Source organism: Ceratotherium simum, chromosome 10 (genome assembly GCF_057802395.1).
Source record: "Ceratotherium simum simum isolate JZ-2026a chromosome 10, ASM5780239v1, whole genome shotgun sequence".
NCBI lineage: Eukaryota > Metazoa > Chordata > Mammalia > Perissodactyla > Rhinocerotidae > Ceratotherium > Ceratotherium simum.
The window spans coordinates 49,846,288-49,870,961 of NC_141909.1; positions in this window are offsets into that span (position 1 = coordinate 49,846,288).

The window sequence follows — 24,674 nt, forward strand, 5'->3', positions numbered from 1 at the left end:
TCGACTTTGCCAAATGACTCACAGGGTAATCTCAATGTGGTTTCTGCATTTTAAATTTTACTTTCAAGCAGTTACTACTAGTACTGTCATAACTCTTGCACCACACATTCAATAGTTTTGTAGTCACAGTGAAGATATCCTTTTGGATAAGCCATAAGAGTATAACTTTTGAGAAAGACATTTATTTCAACTTATGTAAAGAATCCCATAAGACTTTTTATCAGATACATTGTGTGCATTATATAGATTCTCTCAACCTTTTCTTTCTTCCCAGGCACCAGGGTACTACCTCTCTCATTGCAGCCCCTAGAATCATTAAAGCCTCATCTAGCAAGAATGGCTGTCACAGGTTCCACTAATACGGATCTTTCATGGTCTTCATAATACCCATTGTGCCTGGGGCTGATCCAAATAGACCCAAGAAACTTTGGCTCCTCTCATATCTTTTGTATTTTGATGTAGCACTATCCTATAATATGTCAGATCTAGCTTCCCCAGCAACTTCCCAAAGGTGACTGCAATCAGTGAGTGTGGGGGAATTGGCTCTCTGTGAAACAAATTACGATCAATGGGAAAGACTAGATAAGAGACAACTGGCAAATTAATTCCTTTCCTTTCTTTTTCCAATAGATAATTCTGAGACATGGCTTTCCTGTACAATCTGTCTAGAGGCATCTCATATGATTAAGCAATAGGTCATATCTTTTCATATCTCATGAGGCAGTGACCATCTTGGCAACGCACGACATGTTTATAATACTGTACTTTATGTGCCACTTTGCTTTTCCATAATTCTTGCTGTACTGGAATTTCATTACCTTAAGCATTAGCACTTATGTCTTGCATCAGGTTCTATTTCTAATGAACCTGAGCTAAAACAATAGATATCTGTAGCAGTTCTATAAGCCAGAGCATGGTGAGTGGACTGGCAGTAATTGTTCGCATTTGATGGCATCATAATTTATTAAGCTGTGGTTAATTTGAATGAAGTGCAAATGGGTGGCAGGGAGATACAGTTCCATGTAGCTGTGGTATTTAATCAGTATGTAGATAGTGTTATTTATAAGGATCACGGTATAGGATGGCTTTTTTGGGGATTTTCAATAAAGAAAAATGATATAGACACCAGATTTAATTGTCAACTTAAAGCATGCTCTAAACAAACAACAAAGAAGGCCTCTTTAGCAGCTTTAAAATGTCTTCTTCCCAGCAGGGACAGAAAACACCATGTTGATAACAAGCCCCAGCATCTGATTATAAGCACGGCAATCCCATAAGGTACATTTCATATACAGTCTCTACAGATCCTCTCTTTTGAATTCAGTGTTCTGGGTGGGGGACATTTGTTGGACCAGTCTGAGAATCCTCTGAAACCTCAGAATTAGCAAAAGCACCTTTTTCATCTTTTCCAGAGGAAAACAGTCATGACTGGCATGGAGAAACTTTCTTTCTTTCAAAATGAAGACTGGTCTCCACAACATATATTCCTTCCAACCATCCTCCCCCCCATGACTAGATTTAGGTCTCAGTATCACCAAACGGGAAAGTGCAAACCCCACTCCACCTTTGCCCAAGTCCACAAGACTATCCCCATCTCAAATCTCAGGGTGTCACTCTTTCCCCAAAATATCCTAAATTTCACATGATAAATTTTCTGAGGTTGTGAACTCATTGACATTGTAATTCTGCAAATAGCATGATTTTATTTTGTGTCTTATTTTCATCAAATTTGAGCTGGACCTATAGTAAATAAGAGATGCTTTTAAGGCCACCTTCGAAGGTCTCTAGGTTCAAGTCTCTAGGTTTCATGAGCTGAGAAATTAAAAACCTGAGCTTGTCATTTCCATTATGTAAATACTTCAGGGCACTCAGAAGCCATCTCACCTCATAATCCTTGTCATTATCATTATTTCCATAATAGGTGAGTAAGCAGCAACTTGGTCCCCCAAGGCATTTGCTTTATAAGCACTTAACCACATTCAACCACAGGTGATAATTTGATTAATGGAGATGCTCCTGCATGCTGAGGATCGCTAGCATCCCATTTCCCATTGGCAAGATGTTTAAACCCATTTCCAAATTCCTTATTGAGCTCCTGTTTTCCGAACTTACTCCTGGAATTACTTAGTTTATTGGTCAGGCCTCTGTCAAAAGATAAATCAGACCAGTACTTCTAACAGAGAAAAATTTATAGAGAGACATTTTAAACATGTTAAACAGGTATTAGAAGATTAAAAAGGCAAAAACACAAGTCTGAGGTTATACAGAATTAGAAAGTGTGGAACTAGCTGCCACACTTAAAGTTAAGGGTACAAAGGTAAGATGTTGACAATAAGAGTACTAAGAAGTATGGAGGAATTGTCCATATAAGAGCTTAGACCCAGATCTCTAAATAAGTGGTTGATGCCAGGAACTCAGGATCTTGGAGAAAGGGATTCAGATACCTGAAGAAAGAACATTTTCCAACTGATGCTAGAGCCGCAGAAACTCCAAAAAGGACTCTCACAGAGCTAGAATTTACTTCATTGAGGAGGAAATGTCAGACTATTGCAACATTAACTAGAAATTAATTGTAGGTGCGTTACAACTCTTATCTCAAGTGATTAAGTGTAATCCTCCCAGTCAGCAGAACTATAAGCAATACACTTGGTTATCTACTCTACATGGAGGGAGAATTTGCTTCAAGTACAGGATATTCACTAATACCTTGAAAGTGGCAAATGTCTGGGCAAGTTTTGCTGGGTCCTGACAGTAATAAGACTAGAAGTTCAATGACAAGGTGGTCTGGGGGTGATATGGATCTATGGACCCAAATAATTAGAACATTTGTGTCTGATGTTAATTTGTACTGAAGATGATCCATCAAAAGAATGCCTCCAACAACTAGGTGGTTATATGAATATCAGTTCTTCTATCTCTAGGCAACCCCAGGGCTTGTGTAGTCCCATCAATAGAGAATCTACAGTGACAGGGATGAAGGCTATGCATATTCCCAACTCATAGATTTTCTACCTACTGCTACTGCTCTGTGTGCAATTTTCCAGAAGCATAGATCAACATGAGCCTTCAGCATCATTGCATGGGAATATCAGCCAGTTATCTTGTGGCAAGGCAATTATACTTGACATTGTCCATCTGAAGGAATCCATACATATTCCATATACGAACTTGCTTTCCTATCCAAAGTGCCTCAGACAACACAATCATCTGAAGACTTAACCGAGAGGCTTTTCCATGCATATGTTATCCCCCATAACATTGTTTCAGATCAAAGTATCTTTTTATGGCAAAGAGACTAACATAGTTGGCTCATGACTTTGAGAAGTACTGATTTTGCCATATACTACCCCATTTATCAGAAGCTAGCCTGATGAAACTGGGAGCACTCTGTTCAAGATTCAGCTTAGATTCTGGCTCAAGGTCACCAACATGTAAGACGGGGGCAATATCTTCCAGGGTGTGATAAATGATACAGTTGTCCCCACTAGCTTCAGTGGATCCAGGAAACATGAATCCAGAAAACAAATGGTAAAAGTAGAAGAGGCATCTCTCACCATCACTTCCAGTGAACCATTTGAAAACGTAAGCTTCTAGTCCACACAATCTTAGTTTCTTCCTGATTAGAGATCTGGGTTCTAAGAGAAGATTATTTCCTTCAGGGGAATCGGTAAGCTTTTATTGAATATGAAGCTATGGCTCTCATCTGTCAAATACTTTGGTCTACTCATGCCAGTGGAAAAGTAAGTGTATAAAAGAGTTCCTCTACTTAAGGTAATGATCTTAATTACCAGGAGACATTAGGGTTGCTGCCACATGAAGTATGATGGGGACAAGGAGGAATATGATTGGAACTCAGAGTCTTCACAGAGATGACTCTTAGAATTTACTTGCGTGGTGATACCTATCAAAGGGCAATTGCAGCGATCACAATCCAATAAATACAAGGCTGCTAAAGGCTCAGACTCCTCAAGGATGACATTTGGCTGACACCAGTAGGCAAACAAACCCAATCAACAGAAGTACTTGCCATAGATGAAGGAAATTTAGAGACATTGGTTAATTTAAAAAAAAAAAACTGGATAAATATCAGTTAAAGCCTCTGGAGCAACTTCAACAGTAACTAATTTTACTAAATTTTGTGCCGTAAGCATTTTAGAAGATGCTATGTTCCACAATGTTGAATAGGATTTTGAATGATTGAACTAGTCACTGCCTCCTTAGGGATAAAAGTGAGGGCTTATTCATATATACTCACAGACATAATTGTAGTATGGGAGCCGTATATAATGATAGAGGAGGAGTGCATATGAGTGGTACAGGGAAGGAAAGTGTTAAACCCATTTTATAAGACTCTCAGATTCACTTGGAATCATTTGTTTCTTGACCCCTAAGCTCCTTATCATCACTACTTCCTTGGGAGCTGATATCGCATCTACCAGTATCACCAGCTCTCTTGTCCTGTCTCAAGGTAAGTGGTGGAATTAAATTGTCTCAATTTTATCTACCAAGGCAAGACTCATAATACCACTAACATACAATTAAATACAGAAATATACACTTACAGTTAATTCAAGTATTTAGATAGAGTATGTTAGATAATTTTAGATAGACGATTACATTTATCATAAGCCAATCAATGTTAATAAAAATGTAAATGAATGTATAAGCCTAATAATAGAGGTTTTATATATATAGCAATTTTAATATATATTGTATTGTTTAGTGCATTTGCATTAATCACGTTAAACAAAATAACCCTTCAGAACTAGAATTCATATTTAGCCGAATTTAGCCGAAATTCCATTTCGGTAATGAGTCTTACAAGAAAAATAGAAGTTTTTTTTTTTTTGCAGAGACATCGAAAAATATCTTACTCCTGTACAGGTCACAATTGAATGTGGGCATCTACTTACGACTGAAAATGTATGGTATCATACTAATAATCTACAGTAATGACAGAATTAGTCTAATATTTGGCATTTATGAGAAATTATTGTTCCTGCACCATAATGCCAAAAATGTAGATATTCCTACCAAAGTTTTAATTGTTTCAAAATATATTTAAAATAAAATTTCACATTTGTGCAAGTATCTCTCCATGATGATGAATTTGAGCCTCAGATGAATACTGATTTTTATCTCATGGGCATTTGACTTTTGGTCCAAATGCTTACTCATTATACCTCTACTTTATCATATCTTAGCACCATGTCTTATCCTTAATAAGCAAAAGATAAGTATTTGTGAAATTAATTAATTAATTAGGAATAAATCTAAATATACTGTTTGTTATCTTTTGATTCTACCTTTCATTGCAGATTTTAGACCTTGTAAATTATAGGATATTAAGGATATTACTTGCTATAAATGCACTTGTTCCTGTCTCAAAATTATAGCAACAGGTTCCAGGGAGTTTTCATCTTTTTTCTGTAATGGTTTCTCCAAATGTTAAGGCAATGCATATAAACACAAAAATTTCTAATGCAAATAAAAAACTCTGATACCTCCCTTTTTTGTAGGTCCAACACTGTTAACATATACTGACACTGACTTTGCAATGGTTCTTGTAGCTAAAAAACCTTTGCTAAACCAGGTGTCATTGTGATAGTCCATATAAATAGGATTCTAGAATCCTCACTGATCTCTCTCAGGGTTCCTAAATCTTAGACTTAAATACATAAACCTTAAAAAAAGAGTAACTCTTTAGCCTCCAATTGCAAATTTAAAGCAAGGCAGAAGATTTGAGAAGGAAAGTTTGAAAGAGAAAACCCTTGACTGGCCATTATCTGCCCCTCAGCAAGAGGCATAAACCAATCACGTGTCAGACATAGGCGCCTGGGAGAACTGAAACGCAGTTTATCATGTTGACTGGTTTAATCAGCTAGAATCTTTCCACAGCAAGGGGAACATTCACTCAATGCAGTCTCTCAGATACACTTGAAAAGTAGGCTAAATTTAAATGTTGCACTGTGGCTATTAACATAACACGTTTTTAGTTCATCCAAATTAAATGTATTCATTATCTTGCATCCAAGATATTTGCCCTTATGTGGATATAATTTTACATTTTACTTATATATGCTCCTCTAAATGCCCACTAAGAACTTCATGCTTAACATGAAAAATATAAGAAAAAATCCATTGTACACAGTGTAAAGTAGTTAGCTTCAGAGACAGAGTAAAACAGGAGAAGGTACTCAGCATTCTCAGAATGTAAAATGTCCTTCCTTGCCCATCCACAGAATAACAATGTAAAAAAGTGAAAGTACCCTATCTAGCCAGAAGTATGATTTCAATCCCATTTTGCTGGTTGCCTGCCTATGAAATAGAATAATATATTTTACATTTTTTATGAAGCTTTTAACAGATTGATGTCACAAGGTATAATTAGGAATTAGGAAAACTAGATATCTTTTTAAAATATCAGAGATTTACACTCGTCATTTTACTAAGATTCATGTTCTGTAACAAAATTTTCCTGATTCATCTTGAAAGCACAGGTACATTCAAACAGTATCTAGCTTATACTGGTATTCTACCATACAACTGCTACTAATATTCGTAATAATATACATAATAACACTTTTTGAGTGGTGTGTTTCTGGCTATATTCTAAATCATTTAATACTCATAATGCCTTAAGATAGATAAATTTTCATTTGGAGATGAGCTTATAATATCCCCAAGGTCACAATCACTCAATCAATTATTTTTTCATCAATATTTGTTGTCTCCTATGTGCTGAGTGTACAACTGTTAACAGATAAAATTTCTGTGTTTCTGGCTATTACAATTCTCTGGGTTCTTCTACGAACTACTTAAGAAACAGTAATAATATTATCTTTCTGTGTTCTCCTAGAAAAGTATATACTCAGTATTCATGAATCTTTATCTTATATTTTCATAGAGAGAGAACAAACTCTCCATGCCAAAACTCCATTGTTGTAAATCTATTTACATTTGTAAAATGTCTTGTGTTAGTGCACTCTGGGTCAAAACAGATTATTTACAAAAATTGTAAAGTCTAACTACATTGATTCTGATCACACTAACATCAAATAGATCTAAATTTTTTACTTCCTATATGAAATAAAACAATCTTCTCTAGCCCAAGCATAGTTTAAAAAAAAAATTAAAATATCCGCTTAAATCTGTGATGGGAAAATACAAAGAGGTTTTGTGTAAAAAGAAAAAAAAAAAACAGAAAATGCTGTGAGCCAAAGTGAGGTGATTAAGATGGCTATTATCTGGATGTTTTAGACTTTGAATTCAGATAGCCAGGCATGCATTACCTTCTATCTTGTAAATCTCCAATTGCAGAGGTAATGTTCTGCACTCATTTATCTGAACTCAAAATCAGACCCTTATAATGGAATCTTTATACAAGATGCAATATCTCAAGCATCGAAAAGTTGTGATGGGGTTTTAACAATAAAGCTTTGAGTTATTATAATTCTGAGGCCTTACGGCTAGAAAAGTAAGCAGCAAAAAGGACATTCCATCTCTAGGACATCTGAGATTAGTGTATTTTTATATTATATTTCATCAAAATAAATGCAAACAGTTTCTTTAAAAACCTGACATCTATCCAGACTTGAATCAAGTTTGAAATAATAGATATTACTTCATAGTATTGAATCATATTACTCAAAGTTTCTTTGGAGATTACCTAAATTGTCTCCAAGCAAAACAAAATATGCCCACAAGAGATAAAAAGAAACAATATGCTTAAGACCCATGGGGAAGAAGTTTCCACTTTCACTCTCCTTAGTGTTTAAGGTCTACTAGGCCCAGGGGTATTGTCATTCTGTGGGGCTCTTTTCTGACCTTGACAGGTTTTGGATTGTTTAAGGAATGTAAGTATTTCAGAGGTTCTACACTGTCTCTCTAAACCAAAGAGAAAGGGATTTGGGGGATGTTGGTGCCACTTTCCTGAGGTGACCCCTTCCCTTCCTCATGCCTCTTCTACTTTTTCAAAAGTCCCAGTAAAGGGATATTTCATAAGTCATATCTGTCAGAGGTGCAAGGACACTCAGTTGGGTCCTCAAGTGCAGATGTCTAATGGAAGTGTCATTTGTGGTCTGATTCCCCTCACTCACGATTCTGAGTTCGCAGTTGCCCTACTATTGCTCTCATTGCTTTATTGCAGAGAGTTTAGACTCAGCCTAAAGCCACATAGTATAAACAGTGGTTGCCAATCTTACTTGAGGATTGATTAGAGAGTTTATTTAAATATGCAAACGCAGACCTTTCCTACAGAGATTCTCATTCAGTTGATCTCAGGAGTGGACAGGCATTTGTATTTTTATAACATTCTGTAGATTATTTGGATGTGTTGTAAAGGTCAAGTCACAACCAGTCTGAGCCTGTTTTCTGTACAATGGAGATAATGCTTGCTGTACTGCCCTACAATGGTCATGTGAGACTCAAGTAATTTCATGCATGGAAAAATGCATTTAGTACACTATGCAATTGCAATATGTTGTTCTCTACAGCAAGCCATGGTATTTTCATGCTTTTTAAATAGCATGATCATATGCTTTAGAGTCAGTTACCTACTGTTCATTCAATTCCAGGGAAAACATATTTAATACATATTTTTAGTCTCTCCTTTATATTAAAATCAAAACTATTTTACAGAGGCAGTGAAAAGATTCCTCTATTTTGCCTAAATTAGCCAACCAAGTAAATAAATACCAAAAAATAAAAGAAAATTTGATGATCCTTCAGTTGTATTGGCAAAATCTATTACTGTATTTGTATCATGAAGACAAAACTTAAACAGGATGCTTCAGATGCTCAGAACTTATTCTTAAACCAATTGTGCAATTAAACCCTATGCCAACTGCTCATGTAAAACTTTCAAATATTCGTATTACATGCTCTTTAAAAAGCCTCAACAATAAAGGAATTCCAATAATGTAGTAATTCAGACAGAAAAAATAGATGAAACTGAGGGGTTTCCATTTTGATACATTATATTTAATAAGGCAGTTAAGTCCATAAAACTCATATGGCAAATTAGTTCCCACTGGCTCCTCTGGATTCTGAAGTGACAGCAAATCCAAGTATCTGATAATGACATGAAAAAACAAAATGAGGACATCTCACTGTTGAGGCAACAAGCAGTGGTTGAAGCTTCCTAGTTCTGCCCTATTAAAGAACAAAGACTTTTCTGTTCAAAAGGGTTCAGCTCATTTAGCACAGTGAAAAGAACTGTGATAATGATCTAATGACATTACTTTCCATGGAGTGGAATTTGAGGCTATGGCTTTTTTTTTTTTTTAAACCAAGGCCACCTTAAAGTATGGGGAAAAAAGGATAATGCTTTTCTCTACACTATAATTCCTCAGTGATCAAATACTATAGAACATTCAAAATGTGCACAATTCTAGGAGATAGAAGAGTTTCAAGACAACATGTTGTTTAAAGCAATTATGGAATAGAAAAATGGACCTTCTTTCTTGCCACATAATAGTATTTTTTTCTTAAAGTGGAGATATTTAATTCAGTAAGATTGGTTTAATAGCAAATATTTTGGCAAATATTAATTAGTCTGTGTTGCCATCATGATTGAATTTTTCTCTTCATGTATTAGTCTGTGTGCCATTATGATTGAATTTTTCCCTTTGTGTATTTTTGACTGAACCAACTACTCAAAATAAAGGTAGGAATATTGAGAAAAAGCTAGAATACAAATTCATGCAGAACGTTTTAAACTTAAAATTCTAGGAAAAATTCTCTTACAACAAGGAGTGAACATTATTTTGCCTTGTGACAGCCTTCAGCTTTCTAAATCAGTAACTGCAAGTTTAACTTCTGTAATTCAAATATCCACACTCTTCCTGCCCCCCCATATACTGTCTTTCATATCCATAAGCCCCTCTTTTCAACCCAGAGTGCCTATATTTTAAGCCACATGCTTTTTCCTTTCTTTCCCATCACTAAATGGAGTATCACCCATTGCCATTTATATTTTCTGTGAAAATAAGTGACATAATCTTATTTCTGAGTTTGAGTATTATAATTGTTTAAAATTTATTATATAATCTTTTTAGAACAATAGTGAGACTTTTTTTTTTTCGATGAGGAAGATCGGCCCTGAGCTAACACGTGTTGCCAATCTTCCTCTTTTTGCTGAGGAAGATTAGCCCTGAGCTAACATCTGTGCCAGTCTTTCTCTACTTTTTATGGGATGCCGCCACAGCATGGCTTGATGAGCAGTGCGTAGATCCACACCAGGGATCTGAACCTGCGAACACCAGGCTGCCAAAGTGGAGCATGTGAACTTAACCACTAGGACACTGGGCCGGCTCCAATAGTGGGGCTGCCATGTTTAATAATAATAACAACAGTAAACAATATTTTCTGCACAAGGCACTTTTCTTAAGTACTTAACCTATGAACTAATTTAATCCTCACAACCACACTAAGAGAGGTCCAATTGTCTTCTTTGTTTCAGAGCCTGGATTCAAACCCAGGCATTCTGATTGGAGAGTCTAGATCATACTACTTCCACTAGGACCTTCACTACCTTAATCCGCTTGAAACCTTCACCCAGAGCAAAGAACATTAGCAAAAAACTCACTGAAAGAATATCTCAGTCCAAACACAATCCAAACCTAAACATTTGATTTAATCCAGTGTAATAAATATATCAGTTGAAATCAACAGGATTGCTGGGCACTTATTTGATATTTTTAACCACTCAAATAATGCAAAGTGCCCTGTAGAGTTTAGTGTAGTGGGATTTTTTTTTTATTTAGTGTTTGCACCATTTCCAAACTTAGTGGCTAGTATATTTGGAAGAAAGGAGTTGAACTATGCCTCATTTGCCTTTTTCAAATATTTAGTATAATATTTGAACTACATAGCAGGGAGAAAAATCTTTTAAAACTGAAAATTAAAAAAAAAATTGAGGGGGCTGGCCCCGTGGTGTAGCGGTTAAGTGCACTGCTTGCGGCCAGGGTTCAGATCCCGGGAGCCCACAAACGCACCTCTTGTCAAGCCATGCTGTGGTGGCATCCTATATAAAAAGGAGGAAGATGGGTACGGTTGTTAGCTCAGCACCAGTCTTCCTCAGCAAAAAGAGGAGGATTGGCATGGATGTTAGCTCAGGGCTGACCTTCCTCACCAAAAAAAAAAAAAAAAAAAATGGAGAATATTATGAGAGAGAGATGTCCCCAAGATTAGAGCAAGACGTAGGGTCTTGGCCAGTAGCAACTTTGAGGGACAAAAATAAATGGTACATTTCTAGGATGTCAGGTATTACTAACACCGAAATAGAAGTTATTTCTAGCACATTGTTACTTATGTCTTTTTCAGTAAAATCAGAAACTTCAAAATTTCTAATTACCAACACCACATATGTGTGAAGGCATTGTGTTGTGATGTTTGAAGAAAAGGATGTTTTACTTAAAGCGTGAATATCTGGTGTAACGAACAGAGATATTGATCAGGTATAGCAGCCATAGAAATCTCACATTAGAGAGGTAGATGCCAGACAAGCTATCGCCAAAAGCATCCAAAGACTGAGGAAAACCGTGGGATTTCAGTAGTGCATTTAGTACAGGTATGAGCCATTTCTTTTTAAACCTCAGAAGTCAGGAAGACTTGTAAACATCATAGCCAGAACTGTGGAGGTTAATTATACTGTTAAGATAAATTATTTAAAATGTAGATCTATGGCAAAGAGATTACTGTGTGTCTTTCAAAGTCATTCTTTAAAAAATTAAAATTAAACATTAAAACATTAAACATTAAAATTTAACTTGTAAAAGACTTTTAGAAATGCAAAAGATAACACTAAATGTTGCGACTTTATTGTTCTATAGGAAATTAAACAACTTGCTATCTAGCTTAGAAATCTTAGTTCAGCATTTCTTTTTTCTTTCACTGGCTATATAAACCAGGATCTGTATTCTCCTTGGAACCAGCTTTATTATCTTACTGATTTCCTCATTAAAGAGGTAACGAAATCTTCAACACATGACAGATTTGAGAGTCATGTTCTTAACTTTTGCAAAGAATACTTTGACAACACGTACACTAATCCTGTAACAAATGCTATTCACAAACACAACATTACAGTGTTTCAACTTTCACAGATGAACATTCATAAAAATTTTTATGAAATCTCAGAGACGTCAGAAGTAAAAGCAAATTGTCTTTCTCTTACTAAAGCAGAAAAGGAAAGAAAAACAAATTCATTGAGAGGAACCTCAGAAGTCTGAAGATGTCAAGTTAGTTTTTAGAGCACCTAACAGGAAATATAGGGGTATCCCCAAGGTGAGGGCCATGTCCTAACCTTAAATCACTTAGAGCTACCCTCCTCCATTCATGAGGAATGTGATTTTTACTGGTCCATCTCTGGCATGATTGTTTCATACAAACCAAGTGTGTACATCACATTGTTATAAATGATAAAAAAAATATATTCATTAGCAGCTGGGCTATTATTTATTATTATTATTATTATTATTATTATTGACTATTATTTATTATTGGCTCAACTGTCTTGTCATGCTTTGAAAGACAGTGTTTAATAACATTAGGGATGATACAAACTTTTATCCAAATCTTGTTGATGAGTATTAATGTTTACTTTTGCTTTTTTTTATCAGAGTATTTGAAGTTTTGTTTTTATAAACTTGACTGTTGCTCTCTCTCACAGCCTTAAGTAATATACCATGACATAGTTGTTTAAATATGTAAGTTTTGTATACATTCCTACAAGGAGCATAGTCTCTGGGAGAATGTGGTTAAGCATGAAGCATGAATTCCCAGTCTAATCAATGGGTTTTTTATCAGGGGTAATCTCTGTTTACCTATGTTGCATGAAGTCATGAAGAAATAACCAAGTCTGCCTTTCTCAAAAGATAGAGGACTCACAAAACTCTTAAGAATTCATGGTTTGCCCCAGTGTGACTTCTCAACTCACAGAATACTTCTAAGAACCACACATAAATGATGGCTCTCCAAACCATATTATACCCAATATAAGCCAACAACCCTAAATATGGCAAATATAATTAGCAATAAATTCCATGACCAGCCTGAGACACTCCCCTGTGACCAAGTGGCTGAGACTGACCTTCAGACTTTAAAACAGCCTATGACAACACTGCTCAATTGTGCTTGCATTGCTTCTCATTTTATTTTTCTGATTTTTTCTATTCTGCAACATAAAATGAGATTTAAAATAAATCATACATATAATATTCATATGAAGTTTGTTTTATTTCTCTTTTTAATTGCAGCATCCCATGCCTAAACTTAAGAGAGGTTAGGTGAGGTGCCCAAAGTTAGAGAGCTGTTACGTGATTGAGGTGGGACTTCCACAAGGCAGCTTCATTACAGAGCCATCCTCTTAACGATCTGCTAAATGCCATTAGTTTGGTTAGAGACAATCTTATATGGAATAAATAATATATATCAAATATATATGGGATACAATATTAGGCAACTTTTGGTTAAGATGACAATCACCAAGCCAATCATCTTGACCTGCATACTAGTAATTGTTTAGATGTAGATGAAGTATATTACTTGTAAGTCCTGAATCCAAGGTGAATTTGCTTTTATTACAAAATAGAAGTAGAATGAAAGGAAGACCCTCTTGAGACTTCATATTTCTTACCCACAATAGCATATTTTCTTACAGGATTTAATGTAAAATCATCCCCATGAAGAGAAACATACACTGCATTAAATTTATCCAGTCTAGATTTATTTTGAGTAAAATATTTTAAATGGTCATTAATATAACTGAGGGCTTGTATGATCTGGCTTTATTTTAGTATTGGTCTCAAAGTTTTCAGGATTTCAAAAATAGAAAGAAACAAACAGAAAGACCTATCAAGAAATAGTTCATAATTCTGTGAGAAAGTTCACAATGAAGGATTACTAAATATGTTTCCAATCATTCCTTAAAAGTTCATATTAGAAAATAACATGTCATTCAAAGTAACTCTTGAAAACTAAAATTAAATAAATATAGATTAGGGGTCAACCTGGTGGCGTAGTGGTGAAGTTCGCGTGTTCCGCTTTGGCCGCCTGGGGTCCGCCGTTTCGGATCCTGGGCTCGGACCTACTCACTGATCATCAAGCCATGCTGAGGTGGTGTCCTATATAGAAGAGCTACAACTCTACAGCTATAATACACAACTGTGTACTGGGGCTTTGGGAAGAAAAAAGAGGAAGATTGGCAACAGATGTTAGCACAGGGCAAATCTCCTTCAAAAATAAATAGATAAACATAGATTATTATAAAATCATAATTTTGGTCGTTGAAAATAATATATAGCAGAAATTTACTCTGTGCAATATTAAATATAGCAGTAAGACGTGTTCCTTAATTAATGGTTAGATGAATCTCCTAATTGTTGACTTATGTACTTTATAAAATGTTGAAATAAATGCTAAATTATGAGGGTTAAAGAAAATTTCTGTATCTCCTAAAATGAATGATCACTTATTTTGTACTTTTTTGCTAGCTGTAATTTCATATAATTGGAATGTTTTAATAATGTGGAAATAAGCATATGGCCTAGATAATAAATTATATATATATTTATTCTTATTATTTATATAGTCATATATAATCTCAACAACAGGATATAAGATAGAATAGTGTTTCTTTTTTATTCATTAGAAATGTCATGGTTTGACATATTACTTTAAGGATGAATCATACTTTTGTTCCTCATTTAATACATCAAGATGCCATTTGAATAAAAGACGATGTACTAAGAAAAAAATAATCACTCCACACAGAAATTAAAGAATTCTAGTGGCAGAGAGTATAGATGTTATTCAGTAGAAGCCTCTTAATGTATGAATGACGTAACTGACTCAGTTAGACTCTGTAGCCTGATTAGACGATTCAACTCTATATTGGCTGACTGATGATAGAATGAAAGAATTTCTAGTCAGGAGTGCCATCTAAACACAATTGTCATTTAGAGTATAAATTAAGGATGAATATTAGTGATACATTTAACATATATGTATAAATATACCTAATCTGGTTATTTTCCTATCTAACTAAAAAATTATCTTTTCCATGATACTATTAATTTTGAAGCCAGCTTTTTATGGTTTATTTCTCAGTTGTTTACCAAGGGTTTATAAAAGCAAACAATTTATAATCATCTTCAACATGATTTTAGATTTCTATTACATACTAATGGAAATTCATCAGATTGTTTCCTGAAAAATTGTTTATTAAGTAATAGCATCATGTCATATGACAGAAGCTTCTTGTTTTTGAAAACTTGATACCAGGGAAAAGTCCAGACTTTGGAAAAAAGTAGCCAAAAATCAACCTAAGTGAAAAATAATTTAGCCATATTTTAATAATCATTTTTTTCTATCATAGTATCTATTGAAGTCACTGACTGAGGTGATTTATTCATTCATTTGTCCAATGCATTCGTTCCTTCAATCATCAAGCAGTCATTCAATGCCTGTGGTGTTCTTGATATTGTTCTACACAATGAGATGTTTAGGAGAGTGGTTCTGGTTTTCAAAACTTACATTGTATTAGGATGGATAAGTAAATATAGACAACAAATTAATTCAACATTCTACAATACATGTACACAATGACACATATATCAGCTTGTATGAAAGTGTAAAGGAAGATGGTTTGGATGAGACGTTGCTTGAGTTGAATCCTTTAGGAAAAATACGGGCCTGAAAATTTATCCATTTAAGTGAAGAATATTATAATGGTTTCCGTGTAGGAGTTGGTGCATCGGTAAAAACCATACACCCCAGACTTCAGGAATCAGAGAGCATGTTGTGGTTGCAGGAATGCTGCCAAAAGATATAAAATTAGCAAATGTGAAAAAGAGCTTGAGGAACTGGGAGATAGAATTGAAGATCCAACATATATCTATTATGAGTTTCTGACACAGTAAATTAAAAAAAGAATGAGAAGAGTCAGTATACAAAGAGATTGTGGTAGGCAGAATAATGGTACTCCAAAGATGTTCACATCCTAATCCCGGGAACCTGTGACTAGGTTACCTTGCATGACAAAAAGAATTTTACAGATGTGGCTATTGATATAGACTTTGAGACGGTGAGATTATCCTAGATTATCAGCGTGTTTACAATCTAATCACATGAGTCTTCAAAAGCAGAGAATCTTTCCTGGCTGCAGTCAGAGAGAGATGGAATGACAAACAGAAGAATTACAGAGATGCAATATTACAAGGACTAGACCTGCCCTTGCTGGCTTTGAAGATGGAAGAAGGGAGGCATAAGCCAAGGAGTGTAGGTGCTTCTAGAAACTGGGAATAGCTTTGAATTTACAACCAGCAAGAAAATGCGTGACTTCAGTCCTACAATTGTAAGGAATTGAATTCTGTCAACAATCTGAATGACAAAGAAATGAATCATCATACAGCTCTCCAGAAAGGAAGGTAGCCCTACCAGTACATTGATTTGAGCCAATTATATCAGTGCCTGCCCAACTTCTCACCTACAGAATTATAAGATAATTTTTTGCTTTAAGTCACTAAATTTGTGATAGTTTGTTACGGCAGCAATAAAAACTAATACAAAGTTAATACCCCAAAACTGTGGCTTAACGTGGCTAAGCAAATTATCATATGGCACAAAGTTGTCAAGCAAGGATTCAATCCAGGAACCCCAAAAGCAGGGGCCATTACCTTAATAAATTGCACTATGGTAACTGAATCCCTGAAGAACACATATTACTTTCAGGTGACTAAAGATACCTCCAAACATTATCTACATTTACATCTCCAATAAAAAGCTCAAAGCAAAATAGTAAAAGCCACAAGTTTTCTGAAACAAAAATTGAAAAATGAAACAAACATTTACAGTTAAAATAATGCTATTAAAAACCAAACATGCAAAAAATATGTAAATATATAAATGCAAACATATTCTCAAAGGTAACTTTTTGGAAAAGTAGACATCAAAGTTACAATTGCATAGCATTAATGATTTCTCAGAAGTGATTACTATTTGGGAAATTTACTTAACTAAAAAGAATGGCCTCCTCCCCTGTTTTAAAAAGCAGAGAAAAGTGTTAAAAAATTGATGTTAAATAATTTTAGTACATATTTGGGTAAGACAAATCTGAACTCTCCCAAATCCAGAATTGAAGTAGGAAATTATGTATAGAGAATAAAAAATTTAACTAAAACTGCAATTAGCCCTAAGAGCTGCAAGTTGGAATTTTAATATCCATAAGGGATAGGAGCTTTGGTTTTTGGGCTAATAAAAGGCATGAAAATTTCTATAGTGCCCTTTTATGTATAAAGCTAGTAACCTGGAATTTCGGACCTAAAAACAGCATATACAACATTGAAAGAAAGCTAGAAAACATTTGGTCAACAGCCCAGAAAATAACAATAAGTTGTGCTATGTCCTAGATATAAGAGGTAAATAAAAAGTCACTTTCAAGAAGTGGTTATGAATTACATACTAGTATGTTCTGGAATAGCTCAAATTGCAAAATAATGTTAAAAATGGTCCCAGACTAGAAATATCTTTAAGATGTTCACTAGATACAATTTATAGAACTACCAAATACTAGCATTTCTACAACCCAGTACCCAGTGAATTAAACTGTAGCTGTGCTCATTTTTCTAAAAGTAAATTTTATTTTCTTAGGGTAGTTTTAGGTTCATAGCAAAACTGAATGGAATATACAGAGAGTTCCCATATAACTCCTACCTCCACACACCCACAGCCTCCCCAGTTATCAACATCCTCCACCAAGTGTAACATCAATTTGTTACAATTGATGAACTACATCGACACATCATAATAACCCAAAGTCCATAGTTTACAGTAGGATTCACTCTTGGTGTTAGTACATTATATATGATTTAAAAAAATGTATAAAGACATGTATTCATCATTATAGTATCATACAGAATAGATTCCCTGCTTTAAAAATCCTCTGTGCTCCACCCATTCATTGCTCCTTTCCCACTAACTCCTGGCAACCACTGATCTTTTTACCATGTCCATAGTTTTGCCTCTTCCACAATGTCAAATATTTGGAATACAGTATGTAGCCTTTTCAAATTAGCTTCTTTTACTTAGTAATACACATTTAAGATTCCTCCATGTCTCCGTGGCTTTATAGCTCATTTCTTTTTAGTGCTGAATAATATTCCATGTCTAGACGTACCACAGTTTATTTATCCATTGAACTATTGCTTGCTTCCAAGTTTTGGGATTATGAATAAAGCTGTTATAAAATCCATGTACAGTATTTTTGTAGACATAAGTTTTCACCTCCTCTGGGTAAATACCAAGGAGCATGATTGCTGGATTGTAGAGAAAGAGTATGTTTAGTTTTATAAGAAACCACCAAACTGTCTTCCAAAATGGTTGTATCATTTTGCATTCCCACAGCAATGAATAAGAGTTCCTGTTGCTCCACATCCTCATCAACATTTGGTGTTATCAGTGTTTTGGATTTTGGGCCTTCTAATAGATGTGTAGTGGTGTCTCATTTTTTTAATTTGTACTTCTCTAATGACATATAATATTGAGCATCTTTATATCCTATGTGCCATCTGTATATCTTCTTTGGTAAGGTGTCTGTTCAGATCTTTTGCCCATTTTTTTAGTTGTTTGATTTTTTATTGTTGATTTTTAAAAATTCTCTGGCTATTTTGGATAACAGTCCTTTATCAGATATGTCTTTTGCAAATATTTTCTCCTAATTTGTGTTTTTATTCTCTTAACTTGTCTTTCACAGAGCAGAAGTTTTTTTTAATTTTAATAGAGTCCAGCTTATCAATTATTTCTTTCCTGGATCATGCCTTTGGTGTTATATCTAAAAAGTCATCAGCAAACCCAAGGTCATCTAGATTTTCTCCTGTATTATCTTCTAGGAGTTTTACAATTTTGCCTTTTCATTAAGGTCTATGATCCATTTTCAGTTAATTTTGTGAAGGTGTGCAAGGTCTGTATCTACATTCACTGTTTGGCAAGTGGAAGTCCAGTTGTTCCAGCACCATTTTGTGAAAAGATTATCACTGTTCCTTTGTCAAAGATCAGTTGACTATATTTATGGGGATATATTTCTGGGCTCTTTATTCTTTTCCATTGATCTATTTGTCTGTTCTTTTGCCAATACCACACTGTCTTGATTATGGTAGCTTTATAGTAAATCTTGAAGTCAGGTAGTGGCAATCTTCCAATTTGTTCTTCTCCTTCAATATTGTGTTGGCTATTCTGAGTCTTCTTCCTCTTCATATAAACTTTAGAATCAGTTTGTGGATATACACAAAATAAATTTCGGAGATTTTGAGTGCAATGGCATTAGATATATAGATCAAATTGGGTATAACTGACATCTCAACAATATCAAAATTCCCTATTCATGAACATTTATTTAGTTCTTCAATTTTATTCATCAGAATTTTGTAGTTTTCCTGATATAGATGTTGACATATTTTGTTAGATTTATACCAAAGTATTTCACTTTGGGAGGGGGTTGCTAATGTTAGTGATATTGTGTTTTTAATTCCAAATTCCAAATATTCATTGCTAATATACTAAATTTTTTAATACAACTACAAATCCAACAATGATACAATTGATATTACATTCCATGAGCAGAGCAAATAATATTATTACCTCAAGATAACAGTATAATAAAAAAATCTTTAAACACATATTTTGTACCAATAAAGAACAGAGCAATTTTTAAAAAATAATAAAATAAAACTTATAAATGGTGTAGTCATTAGAGTTAAAGCTCAAAGTACGGACTGAATATTAGATTTGACAGAAATGTATAATGAACTAGGCTATGGAAGAAAGATCTGAAGGAGAATGCCAGAACACATAAAAATAAGTTATTGAGAGAAACAGAAGATCAAATATGAAGAGGAAAAACAAAAAAGGAGTGGAGACGCAGGCTTGAGCCTCACCCTCAACCATCATCTTGTCAACTCAGGAGCAGCAAATGGCTGAACTAGATGATGATGGAATGAAAGATGTAGATTCTCAGATTGAAGCCATGCAATTGATTCTTGTGTGTATAGCATAACAATCAAAACTGTAACCCAACATCATCATAAAACAGCAGAACACCAAAGAAAACAGAAATTTAAAAAGAAAACAGCTACAACAGACAAATGATAAACAAAAATAAAACTTCTCATGAGCAAATATAAAGTCAGAAGTCAATATAATTAAGTACTTGTAATATTGGAGGGGAGGATAGAGATGACGATTAATTTTAAACTTTATCAACTAGAATGCATGTTAAAATATTTAGAAGAACAGACTTCTGGTTTCACCCCAGGAAATAAAAAGCTGTAAAGAGAATTTCTCATACCCTAAGAATAAGAATTTCTCACACACCAGAAGAATAAAACTTTGATAACCTACAAAGTCATGACTTTTCTTGAACTCACTAGAGAGTTGAGTTCAGAAGACAGCAAACTCTCCTGAACTCTAAGGAAATCCAATGCAAGACAGGCATGAGCACTGGCTCATCTGTGGCAGTGGAAGAAAATGGAAACCTCCCTACAGGCCCCTTTTCTTACCTAAGAAGAATCCAGTTCAAGTATTTAACAAATTTCTAAATTTGTTAGCCCAAAAGTGGGCTAACACATGAATATAGAACCCCTAAGAGCTGCAGACACAAAGGTACCTCACAGGCACTTGCAGGCTTCAGACTTCATGGACCTCACCAGGTACTCAAAAGAAAAATTGGGAGAAGGGAGGGAAACCAGAGGAAACTTCTATTGGAGGTATTGGTCAGGAGGAGGAAAGTGGTTGCAAATGTATGAAAGACTGAAAACTCTACCTGGGCCTTTCTCCTCTAAAAAATAAGTCTTAAGTCACTGGGAAAGAACAGGAAACTCTGGTAGCTTGATGATATGGATGAAGACCTACTGTAGGGGAGGGAACAATAAAGGAGAAAAAAAAGTCCCCTGGGAATTGAACAGAAAACTGTCCTGGGCCCAAACTGCTATTACTAGAGGATGGGGTAAGAGTATGTAGAGAGATCCTTTCTGGAGTGCAGGTTTACAGGGAGATCCTAAAACTTAGGTTGAAAAGGAATAGTGATGGAACAGAAACATAAACACAACAGAGAACCTCCGGCAAACCAATGTGTATCCTAAGCCCAAGGTAACACTAGAGGAATTTGCAGCCAGTGTTCCACCAAAGGAGACCATTGCAACATCAAAATCTAAACACAGCTCAATTCTGGATTAGATTGACGCAAACTCCCACACTAATGACCTAGCAGACAAAGAGAAGTCACCACTAAAAAACGTAAATACTCTTCACTTCTGTCTCTCTTGATCTGCACAAAATTTATCATAATCCATAAAAAATTATGATACACAAAAAAGCAAGATTAACAGAACCAAACTCTAAAGTTACCCAGATGTTAAATTTATCAGACAGGAAATTTAAAACAACTACGATTAATATATAAAAAGCTTTAGTAGAAAAAGTTTACGACACACAAAACAGGTGGAGAACTTCAGAGAAAAGAAACTATATGAAAATGTCAAAAGGACATGCCTAAAAAGCAAAACGAAACTTGGTAATAGAGATAAAAAGTCTTTGAAGAGGTTCATCAGTAGACTTGACACAGTTGTAGAAAAAAATAAGTGAACTTAATGAGACAACAATAGAAATTACTCAAATTAGAGCACAAAAAAGAATGAGAATGGAAAAAAAAAAAAAGAGCTTCCAAGAGATGTGTGACAATATCAAATGGTTTAACATAAATGTAGTTGGAATCCCAGGAGGAGAACATAAACAGAACAGAAGAAATATGGGAAGAAATAATGGCCAGGATTTTCTAAGAATAATGAAAATCCTCAAAATACAATCCAAGAAGCTCAGAGACCCCAAGTAGAGTAAATATCCCCCAAAGCACACTAACATGCAGTATATTCAAATTGCTAAAAATCCAAGGTAAATCGAATATCTTTATTGCAGTCAGTAAAAAAGAAATATTACATACAGACAAACAAAGATAAGAAATATAGCATATTTGTCATTTAAAAAATACAAAAAGACAGAATATATAAAATGGAACACATACACACACACAAAACAACTGCCAACCCCTGGGAAAATATGTTTGAAACATGAATGAGAAATAAAGACTGCTTCAGAAAAATACATATTGAGAGAATTCATTACCAGCAGACCTGCAGTACAAAAGAATTGAAAGAATTTCTTTTGTCAGAAGTATTAGGATACCAGTTATGAACTTGCATCTACATGAAAATGAAGATCTCCGACAATGGTTAAAATGAAAGTAAACGTAAAAGTTTATTTTATTATTATTTTAAATCTCTAAAAAATCATTGAGAATTTTAAAAATCTATTCTGATCACACTGAGCTTTCAAATGGAGATTTTAGTGTTTAGGCCAGTAGAATTTTATGTAATTAAAATGTTGGATAGTTTTGCCTTTGTCTCTTTTTGCTGTTCTCTTGTTCCTCCTTTCTTGACTTCATTTGGGTTAATTTTACATATATATTTTTTGGAATTCTACTTGTTGGGTTTGTTTGTTTGTGTTTCTGTTTCAAAGCTTTTCATTATCTGCAGCAGTGTTAGTTATTTAGGAACTACTCCGCCATTCAGAAACAAAATCTATCTTAAATCGTTGTTAGGTTAACCCCTAGAGCTTGTGATGCTGCCGTGTTTCCATACCTTACCAGAATGTGACTGAGTTGTGAGAAGACAGAAGAAAAGTTGTGTGTGTGTAAAAGGTGGTGGGTGAGGATGGGGAAGGAGATACTGGTGTAAAGGTAAGAACATATTTGTTATCATTGGTTTTGAGGAAAAAAAGGCAATAAAAATGTCTCCCTGTGTGTTTGTCCTCCATCATAAAGACTGTTTAAACAAACAAATTATAAAATCTTACTTATAAACAAATCAAAACTTTTTTTCCCCAAAATGTGTGTAATCATACTATCACTGCCAAAGTGTCGTGGTTTCTTAGATTGCGGTAGGGGAGGATTTTTCCAAAATATGGTGTTTACTGTTTTCAAATAATTTGCTTTCCTAGTTAATGATCCTCTCTTAAGGGTTATAATGGATAGAATGTAAGAATTTTCTATGCCTACAAGGTTTGTTTAAAGTGAGGTACAGAATTATTTTTTTCACATTGATTCATTTTTACACAGTTTTGCAAGGAGGTAGAAGATGATGAGGATTGACCTGGAAGCGCATTTTTTTCCCTTTCTTTATCAGGGAGTATTCTGATTATCTTGAGTTTGATTTATTTACTCTGGCTTTGGCATAATTTGCCATCAGAGAGATGGAGCAGTATTTTCTGTTCTAACGGAGACATGATATTCTCTTTGTAATCTTGCTGGTAAGTACAACGTAAATAGGTAACATCAATTTAAGTTTTGCCCCTTCTTAAATCATATGAGTAGAGAGATTCAAAATTTAAGAAATTTATGATTTGGAGTTCTGTATTTAGTGGGGGTGACCCCTTCTTATAGTATAAAGAGCTGTGTAGCAATTAGCTTTTGAATTGAGTTGATTTACACCCTGAATTAGTAAATATGCTATATTCACTTGTATTTAGCAAATAATATTTAAGACATTGAAAATACTTTGCTAAAAAGGGGTATTAAAAATACCTGAATATTTTATTCGTTCTTCTTGATCTTTTTTCCCTGGCAGCATAAACAATTGATGACTGTTCTACTTTCCCTTAAAAATTTACTGGTATTTCCTTTGCAGTATGTCTGGCTTCTGACTTTTTTCTCATTTCATTTGATGGTGTCAGTTTATTTCTTGTAGTTTTTTATTTGGCCAAATTTAAGAGCTTTTCTCCGTATTCTTACCTAGTCTATGCTCCTTCAACTATTTTTTCATTTATACTTGTGATTACACTGTTTGCTCTTTAACAAAAATGGATTTTTCTTTTCCCTATGATACTATTCTTTGCTCTCACAATCACCAGTATTCACACTTATTTTAACCCTAGTAATGCTTCTTTTTGGCTAAAATTCTCAAAAATATGTATTCTGGGTAAAATAACTTTATTACACCTTTGTTCATTTTTCAAACAAAACAGAAATGAGACTATATTGAGGTTTAGTAAAAATATAATTACTAATTTAATTATGTTCCATTTTTGTGCTGTTTTGAATTTTCTGTTACCTCAAAGGAATAGGAAAAAATGCCAATGTTTTAAATGGCTTTACTTTTTTAACACTCATTTTATTTAAGTAATAAAGGAAGTACTCATAAATGACTAAAAATACTTCTTCAAGGAATTGTATCCTAATTTTATAATGTCAATAGATCTGGAAAGTATAATGTTAAGCTTAATGCCTTGCATATTTGGAGTATTCAATTAAGTTTCAGAATGTCTTTCATAATAAAAGATTCTAGACTCAGAAGGCAATAGACCAAGTTTACACTGCTGGCTCTGCTATTGCCTAAATGTTAACATTTCTATCTAGGCAATAGCTGTTGCTAAAAGAAATATACACCTCTTGGAATTGGCACACAAGTCTCTAAGGCCAGTATTGGACCAATACATAGTCTACAGCTGTGCATCATAAGAACAATAGCAAAATACATCTACATTTGTAAACTAATGTGCCTTTTTTCAAAGAGCTTTCACATCATCTCTATGAGGTAGTTAAATTTTGTCACTAAGATCCGAAAGGG